General features: G+C 45.8%; 1 long non-coding RNA gene and 3 other non-coding genes across 6 annotated transcripts; all 4 read left to right on the top strand.

Moving 5' to 3' along the window:
* The first annotated feature begins 122 nt into the window (after positions 1-122).
* Positions 123-20,636, top strand: LOC110598268 (uncharacterized). Of its 3 annotated transcripts, none has more exons than XR_002484117.3 (4): positions 123-336; positions 1,417-1,657; positions 19,551-19,705; positions 20,222-20,636. It is a non-coding gene; the product is annotated as an uncharacterized LOC110598268 (long non-coding RNA). The 3 variants fall into 3 exon arrangements; XR_013435493.1 differs by having other exon boundaries at positions 125-336; positions 1,440-1,657; XR_013435494.1 differs by having other exon boundaries at positions 129-336; positions 1,501-1,657.
* On the top strand, positions 2,584-2,655 carry Trnac-gca (transfer RNA cysteine (anticodon GCA)). Its single transcript has one exon. It is a non-coding gene; the product is annotated as a tRNA-Cys (tRNA).
* Positions 16,175-16,246, top strand: Trnay-gua (transfer RNA tyrosine (anticodon GUA)). Its single transcript has one exon. It is a non-coding gene; the product is annotated as a tRNA-Cys (tRNA).
* Trnac-gca (transfer RNA cysteine (anticodon GCA)) lies at positions 17,156-17,227 on the top strand. Its single transcript has one exon. It is a non-coding gene; the product is annotated as a tRNA-Cys (tRNA).
* Positions 20,637-21,861: the final 1,225 nt, after the last annotated feature.

Below are 21,861 nucleotides of genomic sequence, written 5' to 3'. Positions count from 1 at the left end.
GGTGTGCATGGTACCTGGTATGAAAGTCGAGTTGGTTTGTGAGTAAACAGCTCCAGCATCTCACAGTGTGTGTGGTTCTCCTGCAGCCCAAACACAGGAGGCTTCTGATTATATCACGAGGATCTCTAATCTCTCGTCACTGAATTAGTGAACCAACTAAAAAGGAGATCAAAGGCTGATCCTGAGGCTGTCCTGCTGCCACGTGAGGGCATGAACACTCTGCCCGCCTGCTGGGCGGAAATCGGCCATTGGAGCTTCAAGATGCGCAGTACGGATTTCTGAGAGCATTTGGAAAACTCAGATTCATTGGATGAGGCCCTGGGGCCTGGGATAGAGGTGAGTATATTTTACATGTTCCCTCTAACCCAGAGGGAAGACCATGGTTGTAGAATCTCTAGGTTCAGACCCTTGATTATTCCTGTATCTGGCCCTGTGCTAAGAATCTTTTCAGATCTTCAATTAAAGATGGAACTTGCTTCTGTGTCTTTGGATTAGGGCTCGGTCCTGTGACTTGCATTAGCTAATAAGCTGTATGTGACACAAGCAGAGGCTTAAAATCTGCTTCCACAGGTAGCTGGACTTGGCCTTTTACATTTCTGTCATTGTTATGAAAGAGCACCCTGTCAGTAAGCACCCTGTCACTCTTGCAGCCAGGACCCCAGAATAAATATTCATGGCCCAAACATGAACCTAATTCACAAGAGAGACCAGGTGCAGAGGAGCCACAGCTTGAAGCAGAGCCATCAGAGCCCAGCCCAGACCAACTGAATGACATCCAATCTGCCAATCTAAGCACATGAGAATAAATACTTATTTTGCATGATGAGATTTGGGGGATATTAGTTGTGAAGCAGTATTGTGGAAGTGGCTGACTAACAGCACGACCCCTACACTTGCCCCATCAGATTTTACTGGGTGAGGGGAGAGAAGGGGACTTCAGTGTATGGAGGGAATTCAGATTGTGTCTGCAATCGGGATGGGTAGAAGAAGAGCCCATGAGACAAGCGAACGTCCTCTGGGAAATGAGAGATGAACCCATGGCCTGAAGAAGGGTCTCTACTCAGTTTGTGGTGCATCTACAGTTTCCATAGTTGACTAAGAATGAGTGAAACTTCTAGTGTCCCGTGGAATTCTTGGGTGTGGTAACACAGGTCTCTGGGGAAGGACAGGGCCAGCTCAAGGTGAGAATGAGGTCTGTCCGAGTGAGGGCAGTCACTTCCCTCCAGTTCTCTAGAACAAAGAGACATGAAAGTCTGTCCTGAATCACTGCCGGTGGCTCCGTGTTAATCAGGGAGGACTGAACAGGGGTTCGGGGATAACTTGGGGCTAAGCAATTGTCTGCACAGTGGGCAGCCCTTGGTTCAAGATGCTGTCACCTGCTGGCCCCTCCTAAACATACCGACCACATGTTTGCAGCTGCTGTCCTGTTCATGCTCCAGGGGCTGTGGGACTCTGGACTCCCACTTCTTCACCTTTCATTGGGATGGATCCTCTCTTCAGGCTCCTTCTGTGTGAACCTTGAAGGATTGAGAAAATGGAGAGAGAGAGGGGAGGAAGAGGAGAGACAGAGGGGCAGTTCATCCCTGCCCAGAGCATTTGGTGAACAGAAGCCCCTCATCATCAATGTGGGCTCCACTGTGACTCCGTCTCCAGTCAGGTGTGTGTTGCATGGGCATGATGGATTAATGTCTTTTTTTTCCAGATCTACAGCATAAAAGGACACCGTCATGGTTTGGATCTCTTGCATCCCCCAAAATCTCCAGTTTTAGTGCAGGAATCTTCAGAGGTGAAAATTTTGATTCTGAGTGCTATAATACAGTCAGTGGATAAATCCATTTAATAATTAATAATCTGAAGAATCTGACTCTAGGCATTGTGGTGAGGCAAAAGGAAGTGATGATTTGGGACGTGACCTTGGGTTTGTACTTTGTCCCTGGTGCCTCCCTTGCTGTCTCTGCTTTCTGGCTGTCACGAGCCAGCATCTTTCCTGCACCATGATCTTCTCCCATGATGTTCTGCTAAGGCCTAGAACACTTCAGTCATATGATCACAGATCGCACCTCTGAAACTGGGAGCCTTAAACACACTTTTCTTTCTATAAGTTTTTTTGTGTCAGGTATTTTGGTCACAGTGATGAAGAGTAGACTCACATAGGTGCAAATTAAATGAGCACCTCCAAACTGTCAGTGAGTCAGAATCCCACACGGTGCTGCTAGATGCACACGTGGTACCTTGTTCCCCTTCTCAGAGGGTCAGGTTAAGAGTTCTCAGGGAGGAACTAAGAATGTTTGCTTTTGGCCATTCTGGGCCCCACGCTCATCTCCAAAGGGTCAGTTGAGCAGCCAGCTCTTATGGTCTGGTTCCTCTAGTTGAGTGTAAAGAAGGTTGTAGCTTAAGATATCTATGGCTTTTATGCTTCTGCCTCAGCCAGGTTCTAGGGAGGAAGCGGGTAGACAGGAAGCGGCATGGCCTAGCAGGAAGGAAGCATATGAAGGCATACACTAGCTAGTGCACCTCTCCAGGTGGAGAATCCTGGGAGTGGCCATCCAGGTTTCAGGTGCTTATTACACATATATATCAGCAGGGGGTATAGCTCAGGGGTAGAGCATTTGACTGCAGATCAAGAGGTCCCTGGTTCAAATCCAGGTGCCCCCTTGCTAGAATCATCTTTTAGATGCCAGAGATAATATTTTCTGAAGTAGTAAAGGACAAGGAGTCACATGATGACCCACGTCATCTATATAAGCTCTTATCCGCCTGCAGTGTCACAGGCATGAACGTAAGTACATACCACTTGTTCTCTGTATCCTACTTAGGCCATATCTATGTCCTCCTCTCCAAAAGGACACAGTAGTGGGGCAGACTGTAAGCTTCCTCCAGGTCATGGCTGGTCATTCTGTGGCACAGGCTGTTCTCCAAAGCAACGACCATGAGGCTCCCTCACTGCATGACACCCAACCTTCTGAGGTCTGTGGTGTGGAGGAGCCCAGCTTTACTTAGGCAAATCCTCTTGTCAGCTCTTTAGGAAGCCCCACCTGATGCGTGAACAGGGCCTCCTTTCTCCCTGAGACCTCAGTAGAAACATTTTGTTCCTGGGTTTGTCTCTTTTTTTTTACTATGGCTCTCTAGGGACAAGTACCCTGTCTCTGTGACCTCAACGTGGATGTCAGTGTCTAGTACCTCACAAGCTCCATGACTGTGTGTTGAGGGAACGAGTGATGGAGTGAAATAACAAGCCCCCTCTTTGAGGCCTTGGAGGATGGCGGAGGCTCTCCCTGGGCTGTGTGTGAGGTTCATTGAAGACCAGGCCCAGCAGCTCTTGTCTGATCACTGTGTGTGGACTTAGGGAAATGCTGGGATCAGGTGTGCTTTCCAGGTGCAAAGGTGGTTCCACCTGTGTCTGAGGTGGGAGAGGAGCTGAGAGGGACTAGTCAAGGCCAGAGATGAAAGAGAGGAGGGCAGACTTTGGTGGAGAAAACTGGCAGTTACTAGAACATGCAGAGAAAACTGCATCACAGGTGGCCGGGGTGTGGTGCCCTGGATGAAAAGGTGCTAATGAGAGGCTCTGCTTAAGTGGGGGTAGAGCTCAGGGGTAGAGCATTTGACTGCAGATCAAGAGGTCCCTGTTTCAAATCCCGCTTGTTTTTATACTGTTTTGATAGATAACTTAACCAGTACCTCTTAGGTGGACTCTGAGTGATATTGGGAGATCTCTAATTCTTGGAGTTTATAGAAACCACCTTATTTTTAAATTTTTTTTAATGAGGGAAATATTATAGAATCGTCCTTTATTTTGCAAACTTGAGTCTGAGGTCTGCGAATTGGGAAAAACTTGCCATATTTTAAATTCCTGAAAGTTTGGGGGTCTGTGGTAGCAGCAGAAGCAGCAGAATTATGTCATACTGCTCATATGAATATGAGCAGTATTTTTTCCAAATCGAAATTTGAGAGACATCAATTTGGCTCTGGAACAGAGATGCAAAAGGCACTGCCCCAATAATGTGTGCCCAACTAGGACATCTTCTTTCCATATCAACAGGCAACAAGTATGATGACCACACATTTCAAAAGGGAGGATGAATGAACAGCTTCGAGATGAAAGAGGTTGTCTCGGAGACATAGACTAGACCTCAAAGTGTTGGGATGTCTAGGACAATTCATGGATGAAATCCAGATTCCTTGGTATGAGTGACAGAGTTCTTGAAGTCGAGGCTCTGCTTCCTTGACCAGCCCCTGGAGACTTCCTTCTTCTTTTTTTATTTTTTAATTTTTTTTATTGTTGGTTGTTCAAAGCATTACATAGTTCTTGACATATCATATTACACACTTTGATTCAAGTGGGTTATGAACTTCCATTTTTACCCCGTATACAGATTGCAGAATCACATCGGTTACACATCCACTGATTTACATATTGCCACACTAGTGTCTGTTGTATTCTGCTGCCTTTCCTATCCTCTACTATCCCCCCTCCCCTCCCCTCCCCTCCCTCTTCTCTCTCTACCCCCTCTACTGTAATTCATTTCTCCCCCTTGTATTATTTTTCCTTTTCCCCTCACTTCCTCTTGTATGTAATTTTGTATAACCCTGAGTGTCTCCTTCCATTTCCATGCAATTTCCTTTCTCTCTCCCTTTCCCTCCCACCTCTCATCCCTGTTTAATGTTAATCTTCTTCTCATGCTCTTCATCCCTACTCTGTTCTTAGTTACTCTCCTTATATCAAAGAAGACATTTGGCATTTGTTTTTTAGGGATTGGCTGGCTTCACTTAGCATAATCTGCTCTAATGCCATCCATTTCCCTCCAAATTCTATGATTTTGTCATTTTTTAATGCAGAGTAATACTCCATTGTGTATAAATGCCACATTTTTTAAATCCATTCATCTATTGAAGGGCATCTAGGTTGGTTCCACAGTCTTGCTATTGTGAATTGTGCTGCTATGAACATCGATGTAGCAGTGTCCCTGTAGCATGCTCTTTTTAGGTCTTTAGGGAATAGACCGAGAAGGGGAATAGCTGGGTCAACTGGTGGTTCCATTCCCAGCTTTCCAAGAAATCTCCATACTACTTTCCAAATTGGCTGCACCAATTTGCAGTCCCACCAACAATGAACAAGTGTACCCTTTTCCCCACATCCTCGCCAGCACTTGTTGTTGTTTGACTTCCTAATGGCTTCCAATCTTAGTGGAGTGAGATGGTATCTTAGGGTGGTTTTGATTTGCATTTCTCTGACTGCTAGCGATGGTGAGCATTTTTTCATGTACTTGTTGATTGATTGTATGTCCTCCTCTGAGAAGTGTCTGTTCAGGTCCTTGGCCCATTTGTTGATTGGGTTATTTGTTATCTTATTGTCTAATTTTTTGAGTTCTTTGTATACTCTGGATATTAGGGCTCTATCTGAAGTGTGAGGAGTAAAGATTTGTTCCCATGATGTAGGCTCCCTATTTACCTCTCTTATTGTTTCTTTTGCTGAGAAAAAACTTTTTAGTTTGAGTAAGTCCCATTTGTTGATTCTAGTTATTAACTCTTGTGCTATGGGTGTCCTATTGAGGAATTTGGAGCCTGACCCCACAGTATGTAGATTGTAGCCAACTTTTTCTTCTATCAGACGCAGAGTCTCTGATTTGATATCAAGCTCCTTGATCCATTTTGAGTTAACTTCTGTGCATGGTGAGAGAAAGGGATTCAGTTTCATTTTGATGCATATGGATTTACAGTTTTCCCAGCACCATTTGTTGAAGATGCTATCCTTCCTCCATTGCATGCTTTTAGCCCCTTTATCAAATATAAGATAGTTGTAATTTTGTGGATTGGTCTCTGTGTCCTCTATTCTATACCACTGGTTCACCCACCTGTTTTGGTACCAGTACCATGCTGTTTTTATTACTATTGCTCTGTAGTATAGTTTGAAATCTGGTATCGGTATACTACCTGATTCACACTTCCTGCTTAGCATTGTTTTTGCTATTCTGGGTCTTTTATTTTTCCATATGAATTTCATGATTGCTTTCTCTATTTCTACAAGAAATGCCATTGGGATTTTGATTGCATTGCATTAAACCTATAGAGAACTTTTGGTAATATCGCCATTTTGATGATGTTAGTTCTGCCTATCCATGAACAGGGTATATTTTTCCATCTTCTAAGATCTTCTTCTATTTCTCTCTTTAGGGTTCTGTAGTTTTCATTGTATAAGTCTTTCACCTCTTTTGTTAGGTTGATTTCCAAGTATTTTATTTTTTTGAGGATATTGTGAATGGAGTGTTTTTCCTCATTTCCATTTCAGAGGATTTGTCGCTGTTATACAGGAATGCCTTTGATTTATGCGTGTTGATTTTATATCCTGCCACTTTGCTAAATTCATTTATTAGCTCTAATAGTTTCTTTGTAGACCCTTTTGGGTCTGCTAGGTATAGAATCATGTCATCTGCAAATAGTGATAATTTAAGTTCTTCTTTTCCTATTTTTATGCCTTTAATTTCTTTCGTCTGTCTAATTGCTCTGGCCAGTGTTTCGAGAACTATGTTGAACAGAAGTGGTGAGAGAGGGCATCCCTGTCTTGTTCCAGATTTTAGAGGGAATGCCTTTAATTTTCCTCCATTCAGAATGTTGCTACCCTGAGGCTTAGCATAGATTGCTTTTACAATGTTGAGGTAAGATCCTGTTATCCCTAGTTTTTCTAGAGTTTTGAACATAAAGGGATGCTGTACTTTGTCGAATGCTTTTTCTGCATCTATCGAGATGATCATATGGTCCTTATTTTTAAGTCTATTGATGTGGTGAATAACATTTATTGATTTCCATATATTGAACCAGCCTTGCATCCCAGGGATGAATCCTGCTTGATCATGGTGCACAATTTTTTTGATGTTTTTGAATCTGATTCGCCAGAATTTTATTGAGGATTTTTGCATCTAGGTTCATTAGAGATATTGGTCTGTAGTTTTCTTTCTTTGAAGTGTCTTTGTCTGGTTTAGGAATCAGGGTGATGTTGGCCTTGTAGAATGAATTTGGAAGTTCTCCCTCTTTTTCTATTTCCTGGAATAGCTTGAAAAGTATTGGTATTAGTTCCTCTTTAAAGGTTTTGTAAAACTCTGCTGTATACCCATCTGGTCCTGGGCTTTTCTTAGTTGGTAGTCTTTTGATGGTTTCTTCTATTTCCTCAATTGATATTGGTCTGTTTACGTTGTCTATATCCTCCTGACTCAATCATATGACTTAAGAAACTTATCGATGCCTTCAGTATCTTCTATTTTATTGGAGTATAAGTATTCAAAATAATTTCTGATTATCTTCTGTATTTCTGAAGTGTTTGTTGTGATGTTGCCTTTTTCATCCCATATTCTAGTAATTTGAGTTCTCTCTCTTCTTCTCTTCGTTAGCATGGCTAAGGGTCTGTCGATTTTATTTATTTTTTAAAGAACCAACTTTTAGTTTTGTCAATTTTTTCAATTGTTTCTTTTGTTTCGATTTCATTAATTTCAACTCTGATTTTAATTATTTCTTGCCTTCTACTTCTTTTGCTGTTGTTTTGCTCTTCTTTTTCTAGGATTTTGAGATGAAGTATGAGATCATTTATTTGTTGGTTTTTTCTTTTTTTAAGGAATGAACTCCAAGCAATGAATTTTCCTCTTAGAACTGCTTTCAATGTGTCCCATAGATTCCAATATGTTGTGTCTGTGTTTTCATTTATCTCTAAGAATTTTTTAATTTCCTCCTTGATGTCTTCTATAACCCATTGATCATTCAGTAACCTATTGTTCATTCTCCAAGTGATGCATGATTTTTCCTTCCTTCTTTTATCATTGATTTTCAGTTTCATTCCATTTTGATCAGATAAGATGCATGGTATAATCTCTACTCCTTTATATTGTCTAAGAGTTGCCCTGTGACATAATATATGATCTATTTTTGAGAAGGATCCATGTGCTGCTGAGAAAAAAGTGTAACTGCTTGATGTTGGGTGGTATATTCTATATATGTCAATTAAGTCTAGGCTATTAATTGTGTTATTGAGTTCTATAGTTTCCTTATTTAACTTTTGTTTGGAAGATCTGTCCAGTGGTGAGAGAGGTGTGTTGAAGTCTCCATGATTATTGTATGGTGGTCTATTAGACTCTTAAACTTGAGAAGAGTTTGCTTGATGAACATAGCTGCACCGTTGTTTGGGGCATATATATTTATGATTGTTATGTCTTGTTGATGTATGGTTCCCTTGAGCAGTATGTAGTGTCCCTCTTTATCCCTTTTGATTAACTTTGGCTTGAAATCTATTTTATTTGATATGAGTATGGACACTCCTGCTTGTTTCCGCAGTCCATATGAGTGATATGATTTTTCCCAACCTTTCACCTTCAGTCTATGTATATCTTTTCCTATCAAATGCGTCTCCTGTAGGCAGCATATTGTTGGGTCTTGTTTTGTGATCCATTCAACTAGCCTGTGTCTCTTAATTGGTGAGTTTAAGCCATTAACATTTAGGGTTATTATTGAGATATGGTTTGTTCTTCCAGCCATATTTGTTTATTAATGTTACTAAACCTGATTTGTTTTCTTCTTTGATTATTTTCCCCCCTTTACTGTCCTACCTCCCACTGTTGGTTTTCATTGTTATTTTCCATTTCCTCTTCCTGAAATGTTTTGCCAAGGATGTTTTGAAGAGATGGTTTTCTAGCTGCAAATTCTTTTAACTTTTATCGTGGAAGGTTTTAATTTCATCTTCCATCCTGAAGCTTAATTTTGCTGGATACACGATTCTTGGTTGGAACCCGTTTTCTTTCAGTGTTTGAAATATGTTATTCCAGGATCTTCTAGCTTTCAGAGTCTGTGTTGAAAGATCAGCTGTTATCCTGATTGGTTTACCCCTAAATGTAATCTGCTTCCTTTCTCTTGTAGCTTTTAAAATTCTCTCCTTATTCTGTATGCTGGGCATCTTCATTATAATGTGTCTAGGTGTGGATCTCTTATGATTTTGCACATTCGGCGTCCTGTAGGCTTCTAGGATTTGGGATTCTGTCTCATTCTTCAAGTTTTCTCATATTATTTCATTGAATAGATTGTTTGTTCCTTTGGTTTGGAGCTCTATGCCTTCCTGTATCCCAATGACTCTTAAGTTTGGTCTCTTTATGTTATCCCATATTTCTTGGATGTTCTGCTCATGGTTTCTTAGCAGTTGAGAAAGAAATTGCTGAGCTGTCTATGTTCTTTTCAAGTTGAAATACTTTGTCTTCATTGTCTGATGTTCTATCTTCTAAGTGTTCTACTCTGCTGGTAGTATTCTCAATTGAGTTTTTAAGTTGGTTTATTGCTTCCTGCATTGCTAGGATTTCTGTTTGTTTGTTTTTTATTACCTCTATCTCCCTGTATAGTTGATCTTTTGCTTCTTGGATTTGTTTATGTAATTCATTGTCGAAGTGATCTTTCATTGTCTGATTTTGCTGTCTAATTTCTTCCTTGAGACTCCAGATCATCTGAAGCATGTATATCCTGAATTCTTTATCTGACATTCCATCTGCTGCAGCTATTACCTCTTCTAAAGTTGAGTTGACCTGCATTGCTTGTGGTCCTTTCTTTCCTTGTCGTTTCATACTGCTCGCGTTTCTTTCTGCTTGGTGAAACTGTTGTGTTTTTGAAATTTTCCCCCTATATATTTATATTGCTCTTGTATAGTTGAAAAGTCTCCCTTGCAGGGCGGGCAGCGGTTGTGCTCCTCCTCCAATTGGGGTGATCTGTCTACTACGCTGGCGGGCCACTGGGTCTGTTCTGCCGGTCGGTTGCAGGTCTGCCTACCTTGTCGGCGCGGGCGGCGGCTCTGCTCTGACCCTCCTCCAGTTGGTGTGATGTGTCTACCACACCCGCGGACCCCTAGGCCTGTTCTGCCGGTTGGTCGCAGGTCTGCCTACCTTGCAGGCGCGGGCGGCGGCTCTGCTCTGCCCTTACTCCAATTGGGATGATGTGTCTACCGCGCCGGCGGGTCACTGGGCCTGTTCTGGGCATGGGCGGCGGCTCTGCTCTACCCCTACTCCAATTGGTGTGCCGTGTCTACCACGCCGGCGGGCCGCTGGGCCTATTCTGGGCACGGGCGGTGGCTCTGCTCGGCCCCTACTGCAGTTGGGGTGAAGTGATACCACGCAGGCGGGTCGCTGGGGCTGTTCTGGGCGCAGGCGGCTGCTCTGCTCTGCCCCTTTGGCCTCCACAGTATTCAGCAGGATCTGGACTGAGAAGCAGTTTCTGCGAGTTCTTTAGCCCTGGGCCAGAGCAGTTCCGGGAGCCAGAATTCGGTCACTCCAGCTCGGTGTATGTTCTGATAGGAGCAGGCTCCAAGAAGCAGTTTCTGTGGGTTCTTTAGCACTGAGCCTGAGTAATTTGTCTGCGAGACGCAGGCGAATGGCAGCCTGAAATTACCTGTTCTATAGTCGAATGAGCTGCGATCAGTCGAAAACAGGGATGATGACGTCATCTCTCCAAGATGGTGGCCACTGGCCTCCTCTGTGGTCTGACTGGTGTGGAGAACTGAACTGGACCGCTTCCTTCCCCCATCTCAAACCCAGAATTCAGCACTGTGTACAGTGATTGCACAGCTGGCAGGAGCCCACAGAATCCGCAGCGCTATATCTTTGTGTTGCTATCTCGTTGCTTCCTAGAAACCACCTTAGATCCCACTTTTCAGAGCCCCATGATCTGGGGCCACACTCTTACCCATTTTATGTATAGGGTGTACCTCCTCAAACCCACTGTCATCATCCAAGAGCCCCAAGGCCACCTTGTCTTGGGGACCCCCACCTCATTAGTACAGGTTACCCCATTAGGCCAATTAGTGTAATTAGTATGGATAGAAGAGCCTATGACACAAGTAACTGTCCTGAGGGTAATGGAAGTTGAATCCATGGCCCAAAGGAGAGGGGTCTTTAGGCAGTTTGCGGTGCACCTGCAGTTTCCAAGTTGACTGAGTGACACTTTTAGTGTGCTATGGACTTCTTGGGTGTGGGAACACAGAAATATAAGCTGAGGAGTAACCCCAGGTGTGCCTGGGGCTTAACTCAGGAGGATAGCATTTGACTGCAGAACAAGAGGTCCCCCTTTCAAATCCTGGTGCCTCCTGCTGGGAGTTTCTTCCATTTCCAAACCTGCAATGGTCCTTCTTGATTCAGTCTTCTGCTTGGAAGTCACTCTCATCACCACCCTCTTAGCTCTTGTGCCAATGTTTTCTGGTAACGTCACTTGTCTGGCACAAGTCGGGCTTCTGCTGTGTCTTTCTGAAGATCTTAGTTACTTTTAAAGTTGACATGATAGAGGGACACACTGCCTCAGGGTTGCCCAGCCTGACTTTGCATCAGAATGACTGGCTGACTTTAAGTAAACCCAGATTGTGCCTAGTAATGCTGATTGGTAGCACTTAGGAGGAATCTGGGAACTGTACGTTTTGGGGGGCACATTCGACTGCTTATGTTCATCCTAATATCAAATGATTCTAAACGGCAGAAAATTATGTTGGCACTTGAAACATGATATAGTTGTAAAGGACATTCCAGGGGTGAGCGGCAATGATGTGCAGCTGGTGCCTCCAGCCCTCGAGTGAAGGGCAGAGGAGACGGGGCTAGAGGCACGGAAGGGGCCAGGTGGATGGAGGTGGGTGGAGGTGAGCGATGGTGGGGAGGTGTGGCAGGCTGGATGAGCTGTGGGTGAGGAGAAGGTGACCAGATCTGGAGACAGAGCACTGTGGGGGTGGGGGAGGCCATAGGGAGGCCTGTCCCTCCAGCAGGAAAACTCAGCACTGAAACAGGCTCATTAGGCAACACTGGGTGTTTTGAGTAAGGCCTTGACTGAGGAGCACAGGCCCTGATGCTCCCTGTCTGCACTTATTTTTGTTTACTGAACATTGTGTCAGAAAATGGTACCCTTTCCCTCTCCCGGGTCCTCTAATGCTGATTCTTCCTGCAAGGAGAGAGAAGAGGGTGAGTTTTTCCCTGTAAGCAAAAGTAACCAACATGGTTTTGGTACATTATGAAAACACAAATAACAGGGACAGAAGCAGACCTCAAACGGATCAGCAAGCTTTTCTTTATTCTGCCATGGAGCCAGTCAATCAAGCATGGGAGGGCTCGTTTTTAGGGTATGAAAATGGCCCCCAGGTTACAGAAGGAGTCTGAGTTTTATAGTTTACAATGAGGGTGAACTGATCATTGGAAACTGCGGATGTGCCAGTTGGACAGTCGGGGAACTAGTTGTGCAGGTTAAAATTTTAACTCAGCAAGGCAGTTGTAAAAAGTTTGAAATCATTGTTACCAGGAAAGATAGGAACTCAGATCCTGAGGGGTGAACACTCAAATCTGCCCCATTGATTTTCTCCTCCTTCTGGGACCCATTGTTACCTACTTGCTTTTCTCCTTCGACTCATCGGCAATGGGAAAGGGTAAAAATCCAGGGCCCAACTTTTCAGTATCGCCTCCTCCCTTTAGGACCCAGGAAAAGGATTTACTGGGAAAGGTTTAATGTTTGGCTAATTTCTCTCCCTCCTCCCGAACCACACTGTCTGTCTTTCCATTTTTCCTGGGGACTGTCTTACAGGAATGTTATTTTTCATAATCCTTCATTCCCCCCCTCCCCAGCATGGTCCTGCAGCCCCATGTCACTGCCCTCCACCAGGCCTTCAGTCCTGCTGTGGCCTGTGCCACCTCTTTTGGGTGGGCGATTCTCTTCTGCTGGCTTCTTGTCTCCTCAGTGTGCACTCAGCCACATGAACATCTGTCCACGTGCTGACAGCCTAGTGATGAAACGGCCCTGCTTGCGGGTCAGAAGCCAAGTCAAAGGCTCCTTTGTTCCCCTGGAACTTCCGGTCCACCAGGTGTCCCTGACTCACACCTCTTGTACAGAGTGAGTGGGGCTAGGACCAGAGACAGTTGGCAATTCGTTCCAAGTTGACAGAGCTTTGACATTCTCTGCCAGCCCCTTACAGGCCCTAGAGCCTGGTTGTAAGTCCCTTGGATCCCAAATGCTTCAGGAGCTGCCTTCTCCAACATTGTCCTTGGTGTTATGAGCTTCCTGAAACCCAGGCAAGGATGGTCTTCCTGTTTCGGTAGAAAGAACTGTTTGTGTTTCTGGAACATGGAGAGGCTGATAGAACAATTGCAGTGGGTGGCAGGTCCCTAACCTAAGTGGGGTGAATGGATAACCGTTTTTCTGCCGTGGTTGAAATTGAAGATGGTAGAAATCCAGTGGCATCTTCAGGGTTGAGGATCTGGGAGTAGGGAGTAGCTGAGTTTTTGATTGCATGGATCCAGGTCTACTTATTTGTCTTCTAGGCATTAATGGATGTACATGGCTGGCATCCATTCTGAAGGTCAGTAGCAGCCCTGGCTCCACATTTAAGGGACATTCCTTCTTGGAATAAAGTTTCTACCAAAGCACAAAACTTCCAGGGGCAGCTGTTGTTACAGGGCAGTCTGGGGGCCCAGCCCAGCCCAACAGCACTGTGCACCACAGCAGAATCCTCCAGGCAGAGGGAACCACAGACTTCCCCAGGACTGCAGGAAAGGCTCAGCTCTTTCTGGAGAGGGACTATGATGGCCCAAAACAAGGCAACCTCGCCAAATTGCAAGTCTGGCTGGGCTCAGTTTCCCCACCTCTTGCATGAATCATCCCATCAGAATTATAAAAAGAGAAGAGCAAAGGACAGAGAATGGAAAATTCAAGACAAATCCTAAGCCCAGCCGTATTCAGAGTGTGAGGGTCCTGTGAAGCTTGGAGGAAGTCAGGAGACCTCCTCAGACTTGAAACTCAAGCTGCCAAATTGGCACAGCCGCCTTCACTGGGATGCTTGTGTCAGGAGTGTTGGTGCTGGGTGATAAAAGCTCAGCTTCACATTCCTCAGATTGGTTGTGTGCAACACTGGACTAGGGGCATGCTTAGTAGTTGACAAATTCTACCTGCTTGTACATGGCATCTTATCCTTCTAATAATGCCCAGCTGGCTTCCTGAAAATGTCTAACTCAGGTGCAAGTACACACACACACACACACACACACACACACACACACACACTTGATATCTCAGGATTAAGAAACAAGGTTATGCTGACTCATAGAGTGAATTAGGAAGTATTCCCCTTTTTCCATTCTCGGAAGGCGTTTGCATAAACTTGATTTCATTCATTAAATAGTAATTGGAAGACTTTACCAATGACGTCTTCGGAGCTTGGTTTTGTATTAGTGTTATCATTGCTGTTGAAAGATTTCAAAGGGACTGCAGTTCTATAAAGGATTTAGTATACATTAGAATTGTATCTTGTCGCTAATCAAATACTGTCCCAAGGGGAAAACAAAACACTTGGTCATTGTCCCGGTCATCTTATTCATTAACAAAGGGTTCTGGGCCTCAGCCCCCCAATGTCCTTGCCACTGTGTTCAGCCTCTGCATTCTGTTCAGAGGACACTGGTCTTTCCTTACATTTTTGCACTCCAAAGTGCTCTTTGCCCCCATAATTGTAGCTCCCAGGAGAAGGTGCACAGGAGGAGATCCCTGACCCTTCAGTGCATCCCAGAGGCCTGAGCATCCCAGGGTGCCTGAGTCCATAGGTGCTGTGACTGGTCCTGTCTCTCCATCTGTGCTGAGCTGGTGGTGTGGAGCCTGGGGTCCTGACCTCTCTGGAAAGATGTCTCTTTCCAACCCAGGACTGGAACATGACAGGAGAAGAGAGCAAAGAGTGGAAATGCCAGACGAACCCCTAAGGGCAGCAATGTGCAGGGGGTGTGAGGAGGTGGGGAGTCCTAATAGAGGGGAAGTAAAGAAAAACTCCGGAGAGAAGGAAGGAGCAAGGTTCCAGGTCTGAACGGAGATTCTGCAAACTGTTGACCCCCACAGGTGCTGAGGAGGAGGAGGCTGCAGGGTGCTGGGCAGGAAGACTTCTAGAAGTTTTGGGATAGGTCTATGGGGAAGGACAAGGCCAGCTCAGGTGAGAATGAGGCCTGTCTGCGGTCGGTCACCTCCCTCTAGTTCACTGGAATGAAGAGGTATGAGTGTCCATCCTGGATCACTGACTGTGGCACAGTGTTAATCAGGGAGGTCTGAACAGGGACAAGGGATAACTCAGGGCAAAGCAATTGTCTGCACAGCAGGCAGCCCTTGGTTCAAGATGCTGTCACCTGCTGACCCCTTCATTCATAAGGACCACATGTTTGCAGCTGCTGTCCTGTTCATGCTCCAGGGACTGTGGATCTCTGGACTCTCACTTCTTTACCTTTCAGTGGGCTGGATCCTCTCTTCAGGCTCCTTCTGTGTGAACCTTGAAGGATTGAGAAAATGGAGAGAGAGAGGGGAGGAAGAGGAGAGACAGAGGGGCAGTTTATCCCCTGGCCCAGAGCGTTTGGTGAACAGAAGCTCCTCATCATCAATGTGGACTCCACGGTGACTCCGTCTCCAATTGGTGTGGTTTTTTTGGCATGATGAATTACTGTCATTTCCCCCTGTCTATAGCATGGAAGGACACAGTTTAAATTAATACCTCTAAACTGTGAGTCAGATTGTTCAGGAAGCAGCCAGGGGCAGTGTCACATGTCTGTAATCCCATGGGTTTGAGGGGCTGAGGCAGGAGGATCCTGAGTTCAAAGCCAGCCTCAGCAATTTAGTGAGGCCCTAAGCAACTTGGTGAGACCCTGTCTCTAATTAAAATATCTAAAAAGGCTGAGGATGTGGCTCAGTGGCTAAGTACCTCTGGGTTCAGTGTTCAATACAATAAAAAAAAAAAAAAAAGAATTGCTCAGTAAGCTTGTCAGAGAAACACATCATCCCTAGTTTCTGTTCCCAGAGGATCTCACGTGGGAGTTCTCAGGGAGAAGCATGAAGTTTTGCTTTTGCCCAACCCTGCTCCACCTTCACCTCCACAGGGTCTGCTGAGCAGCCGGCTCCTTGAATCTGGCTCTTCTAGTTGAGTCTGAAGGAGTTTCCAGCTGCAGACATCCATGACATTAATGCCACCACCTCACCTGGGGACTAGAGGGGAAGGTGCTGGTCTTAAGTAGAGGTGAAAGGCAGGTGTGGAGACAGGGAGGGGCGTGGCCTAGCAGGAAGAAAGTGTAGGATGAAGGAAGTAGGTGACACTATCGAGTGCATATCTCCAGGAGAATCCAGGGTGTGGCCTTTCATGTTTAGGGTGCTTATTGCACACTCCTAGGCAGCAGGGGGTATAGCTCAGGGGTAGAGCATTTGACTGCAGATCAAGAGGTCCCTGGTTCAAATCCAGGTGCCCCCTTGTTGGAGGCTCTTTTACATGCCAGAGAGGAAAACTTCTAAAGCCCTGAAGAACAAGGTGTCACATAGTGACCATGTCATCCGTCTTAGCTCTTACCCCTAGTGGTGTCCCAGGCATCATCCCCTGGCCCAGAGCGTTTGGTGAACAGAGCCCTTCCTCATCATGTGGACTCCATTATGACTCCGTCTCAATTACATGTGGGGTTTTTGGGCACACAACCACAGTGTGCTCACTTGTGCTCTGGGTTCTGCTCTGGCCACATCTGTGTCCTCCTCTCCAGAAGGGGACAGCAGAGGGCAGGCTGAGAGACTCCTCCAGGGCATGGCTGGTCATGCTGTGTCACACACTGTCCTCCAAGGCAGTGACCAGGAGGCTCCCTCGTTGCATGGACATCCAGCCTTATAAGAGGTCTGCGGGGTTGAGGAGCCCAGCTTCTTCCTCAGGCAACTCTTCTTTGTCACCTCTGTGAGAAGTCCCTGCTGACCCCCAGGGGGTCCTGCCACATCAGTGGAAATATTTTGTTCCTGGGTTTTTCTCCTGTTTTTACTAAGACTTTTTGAGGAACAAGGACAATGTCTTCCCTGTTTCTGTGACCTCAACATGGATGACAGATCAGGCACTTACCAAACTCCATGAGGGTTTGTTTGGGGAGGTTCTCCCTGGGCTGTGTGGGGTCCACTAAAGACCCCGTGTCACTGGCTCTTGTCTGGTGACTGTGTGTTAGAGAAGCACTGGAGTCCATTCCAGGTGCTCTCAGCAGTCTGAGGTGGGATGGGACCAGTTAAGGTTGGAGATGAAAGAAGGGAGGGCAGACTTCAGTGGAGAAAGCTGGCAGTTTGCTGGAACATGCAGAGTGGCCAGGTGTGGTGCTGAGGATGAAAAGGTGCTAATGAGAGGCTCTACATGAGTGGGGGTGTAGCTCAGGGGTAGAGCATTTGACTGCAGATCAAGAGGTCCCTGGTTCAAATCCAGGTGCCCCCTTGTTTATGCACTACTTTGGTAGCTCACTTACCAGTACCTCTTAGGTGGGCCCCATGTGACATTGGAAGACCTCCATCATAAGACCTTCTTCTCAGATCTGCACGATTTCAGGCCACATTGATGTTAATTTTATATCTAGGGCCTTCCTCCAACCCCAATATCATCATCACCCAAGAGCCCAAAGGCCAACTTGACTTGGAGTCCCCAACTTCATGAGTACAGTGCACACACAGTAGGTCTCAGAAGCCACCTAGAGTGCCCTTCCCACCTCCCTGTGCCTCTCTTTCACCCCCGAACACCCCACCTTCATCCTATGGTCACAGTCAAGGAGAAATGGCACTTGGTTTAGCCCAAAGCTGGCCACTGGGTGATGAGACATGTTTCTGCATTCCCAGATCGCTAATTGTCAGGCTTAGGTTGGGGGGTGAGGGTGAGACTGTGCTAACAAGGACAAGCACAACCAGGAGGTGAAGACACCTGTGGATGTCAGGAGGTTTCTCAGTTACAGTCACTGATCACTGAAAGTCATATGCTGAGCAGGTGCAAGCAGTGTGCTGTATTCAGGATTCGAGGACGAGTTGCACCTTGCCCACATCTGGCAGCAAAATAGGAAGACCTTCAAAGTTTCCTTGGGGTATCTGATTTTGATTCCAAGCAGAACCTCCAGGATGGTTGCCGGGTGAATGAGTCTGATCACCTCTGATAAGCTGACCAATATCCAGAGTCTCAGTTTTCGAACCAGTAAAATGGGAGCTGATTAAGTGGAGCTCAGTTTATGAATCAGTATGATGGCTTCGGGGAACTGTGTGCCTGCTCAGGATCTCAGCTTCCAGGATGCAGCTTGAAGTTTCCTTCCTCTGGTAATAGTATGCTGTGTGTGTGTGTGTGTGTGTGTGTGTGTGTGTGTGTGTGTGAGAGAGAGAGAGAGAGAGAGAGAGAGAGAGAGAGAGAGAGAGAGAACTTGAAGCACTAAGAACAATGTCCAGTACTGCAATATGTGTTGCCACAATTAGTTTTAAAATTAACCCTCCAGGGAGGGAACGGGGTGGCTCCTATCCTGAACTATTTTGGAGAGTCTGCTAGAGACTCAGATTCTGGTCTTATCTTATTGCAGACACCAGACTCCAGGACCCAAGTCCTTGGAGAAGATCATGAAACAAAGCCACCATTGTTGGAGGATGCGTGTCCCTCTATTTCTCAGGGCAGAGGAGCTGTGCTAGGCCCAGGATGGCTTCCAACAGGAAGGGAGTTCATGGTTCTTCTCACACTACCACAACTTCTCCTCCTATAGCTCTGTGCAAGTGTGTTAGTCAGAATCCTGTTAGTAAAACACATTCCTGAGATAGCCAACTGAAAAGGAGGAGAGATTAGCTTGGAGGCTCCACGTCCGGGTCTTCTGTCCCTGCTGCTTTGGGCCTGTGCTGAGGGAGCCCATCACGGCAGGAGTGAGTAGTAGACCAGTGCCGCTCTCCCCAGGACCAGAAAGCAAAAGAGAGTGGGGAGGGGCCAGGATGCCACTATTCCCTCAAGAACACCCCAGTGACCTGAGGACCTCCCACTAGGTCCACATATAAAGGCTCCAACACCTCCCAGTCACACCACCCCAGGGACCAAGGCTTGAACACATGGGCCTTCAGGAGACATTTAAGATCCAAACTACATTAGGAAATACTCCTACAGAGCACAATTTATGTAATAAAAGCCCTAAATCTGTGCAAAACTCATAGTTTAAGCCAACAGCCATTTCTGCCCACGGACCTAATGGTCAGTGGATGAAGACCCACCTTTCCAATTCCCTTTCGATAGCAGAGAAATGGAATCCTGATTGGTCGTAGTGAGGTTATGGCTGAACCTTGCGTGCTCCCAGAGCCCCATGCAGAGCCCTGGGCTCTCATGTTGATGGAGAAAGTGGAATTCCCTGTGTTCTGAAGATTAAGGACACAGAGCACAACCCTCCCTGGGTGTCTTCTCTGTTTGCAGGTGGCCAGGACAATTCAGGCAGCAACAACTTCAGAGGAGGTTCAAGGTGCAAGGGCAGCTGTTGTGTGGAAGACAGAATGGTTCACTGTCACTTAGAACTCATAGGGCACAGCATGGTGGGGACAGGCAGAGGGTGAGGTGTAAGAGGTGAGGGGAGGTGGCTTGGGGCAACTGTGTGCCTGCTCAGGGTCTCAGCTACCAGGATGCAGGTGGAAGTTTCCTTCCTATGGGCCCCACAGGATACCCAGTCACCCTGCAGTGCCCCCCTAGTGTTCCTATTTTTTGCTTTTTTATCTTCCTTTTTCCCCATTTCAAAGCCTAAGTCCTTCCTTGTCTACTGCAGGCATTTATAGTGCATTAGTTTGTGGAAATAAAACAGATCTGCTGCCCTGCTGGGAGAGAGATGAGTCCCTAGAGAAGCAGGCCTGGTCCTGTGAATGCCATGAACTCCCAAGTCAGACAAGGAGTGAGAACCAAAGCCTGTCTTTGGTCCAGAAGGTTTGTGATTTCCATTCCTCTTTCCCATCTACCTGGGGTCAGGGCTCACAACAGTTTAATGAATAATATAAGTTGAGTGGTGGGCATGGAGATATGAACCAGCCTTAGTCTCTCTAATGCTCCAGCTATTACATACCCTGTCAGCCAACAGGCAAGTCAACATTCCCTTCCAGCGAGTGCCTCTCCAGTGTTGAAACCACTCTGTGACTTCACCATCCTGAGCAGGCAGGGCTGACCAGTAGGCAGAAGGCTACTCTGTCCCACCAGAGACCTATTTCTCTTCCTGCTGCAATCCTTCCTCATGGCCTCTGGGGCCCTCTCTCTGCAGCCTCCCCTTCTCTTCTCTATCTGTGAGAAAACAAAACCCTGGAGGGCTGTTGACCTGTGCAGTCAGCAGACAAGCCCCTCAATTAATTCCTTAAATTTTTATTGTCCTGAGCAAGGCCTGGCTTTGGAGTCAGTGATACAGAGAAGAGCCAAATCTAACTTGACACTTTGTCTCCTGTCCTTGTTTAGGAGATTTCAGTCTAGGGAGGAAGAGTGATGTGCAACACAAAGCCACCTCATCTGTGACAGAGAAGAGCCTGAACGGAGCCAGGCTCTCTGGGTGTGGTCTCACGACAGCTCTGCAGAGATGGCAAGGGTCAGCAGGGTCTTGAAGGTAAGGGGCGGACCATATGCCAGAAGGGACAGACAATGCAAAGCAACAAAGTGACAATGTTAGTGTGTTCTGGGTGTAAAAGGCAGGTGTGTGAGGGTTGATAAGCCTGTCTCTCTCTCTGCTTCCTGGCTGCCATGTCTTGGTCTGCTCTTCTCTGCCACGCCTTTCCACCATGATGTTCTGCCACATCTCTACCTGCACAACGGAGTTGGCCAACCATGGACGGAACCTCTGAAACCATGTTCCCAAATAAAATATTTCTTCTCTAAATTGTTCTTTGTGGATCTTTTTTTCACAGTGAAAAAAGCTGACTAAAATAACCTCACTCTAGAAATAAATGAAATGTCTACTGATAGTAAGATAGATAAATAAATCCTGGTAGAGTCAGACTATGGGACAGGAAGCAGGAATTAAAAATAACAAGTCACTTCAATAGTGGACAAATGTGAATGGATCTTATTGACACGAGAAGGTGAAAGAAGCCAGACTCAAAAGAATATATAGTGTCTGATTCCATGTAGATGCAGCTCCAGAGCAGGCCAACTCATCCACCGGGAAGGTGAGTGGTTAGGTTCTGGGGGGAGGAAATAAACAGGAGTCCAAAGGACGCTCTGAGTGCTAGAGACCTCCTGTGTCTTGATTTAATTCAGGTGGTTACATGTGTAGGCATAAATGTAAAAATCCATCAAGCTATACATACTTACACATAGTACTGAATAAGCTGTATTTCAATAAAACTAAATAAAAATGAAAACATGCTAATTAAATTTTCATGTCTTGAATGTCTCCTCCAATTAACTCAAAATATGTATTTGTTCATAGTTTTTGTACCTAATTCAGCTTCTATTCCTTATAATGGAAGATACTCTGATTTATTCTAATAGTTCCGTATGTGAGGTCTTTGCAGGTTGAGTTCTAATGTTTATTCTTTCTCCACTCAGTGAGTGGAGCTAATTCCTTGTGACTCTATTTGTTCAGCAAACAGTACGTAGAACTTAGTATGTGACAGTGCTGTTTGAAGTGCTGTCTATGGATTAAGTCATCTTGTCTACACAACTACCCATCAAGTGTGGGCTCTTATTCTCCCCCATTTTACAGATTTCAGCTGAGGCACAAGGAGGGGAACTGACCTGTTCCTGGGACAGGGACCCAGGCTGTCTGGGTTTAGAGTCAAACAGTTGGCATCTGTGTCACCTGCTCCTGCCAAGCTGCTGGGAGCATGTCCTGGTCCTTGAGCTGTATTGTTTTTGGTCCTCCAATATTTAAAGATTTCTAAATTACTTGTAATTCTTGGAGGGTATCACTCTGCATCATTCTCAGTGTATATTAGCTAAAGAAGAAGAAGCTGGAAGGGTTGTATTTCGTTGTAGATTCTACTTTTGAGAAAGTTCCCTGAACTGAATATTGGGACAGAAGAGTCAGGTTGGTCAGTCACCAAGAGTGTCAGAATAGACCTCAACCACTGGAGTTTGTTTTGTTGGAGACCTGCCACGAG

The sequence above is a fragment of the Ictidomys tridecemlineatus genome, chromosome 2 (assembly GCF_052094955.1).
Source record: "Ictidomys tridecemlineatus isolate mIctTri1 chromosome 2, mIctTri1.hap1, whole genome shotgun sequence".
Lineage (NCBI taxonomy): Eukaryota > Metazoa > Chordata > Mammalia > Rodentia > Sciuridae > Ictidomys > Ictidomys tridecemlineatus.
The sequence above is the reverse complement of the archived record's forward strand: the minus strand, read 5'-3'. Positions and strand labels throughout refer to the sequence as shown.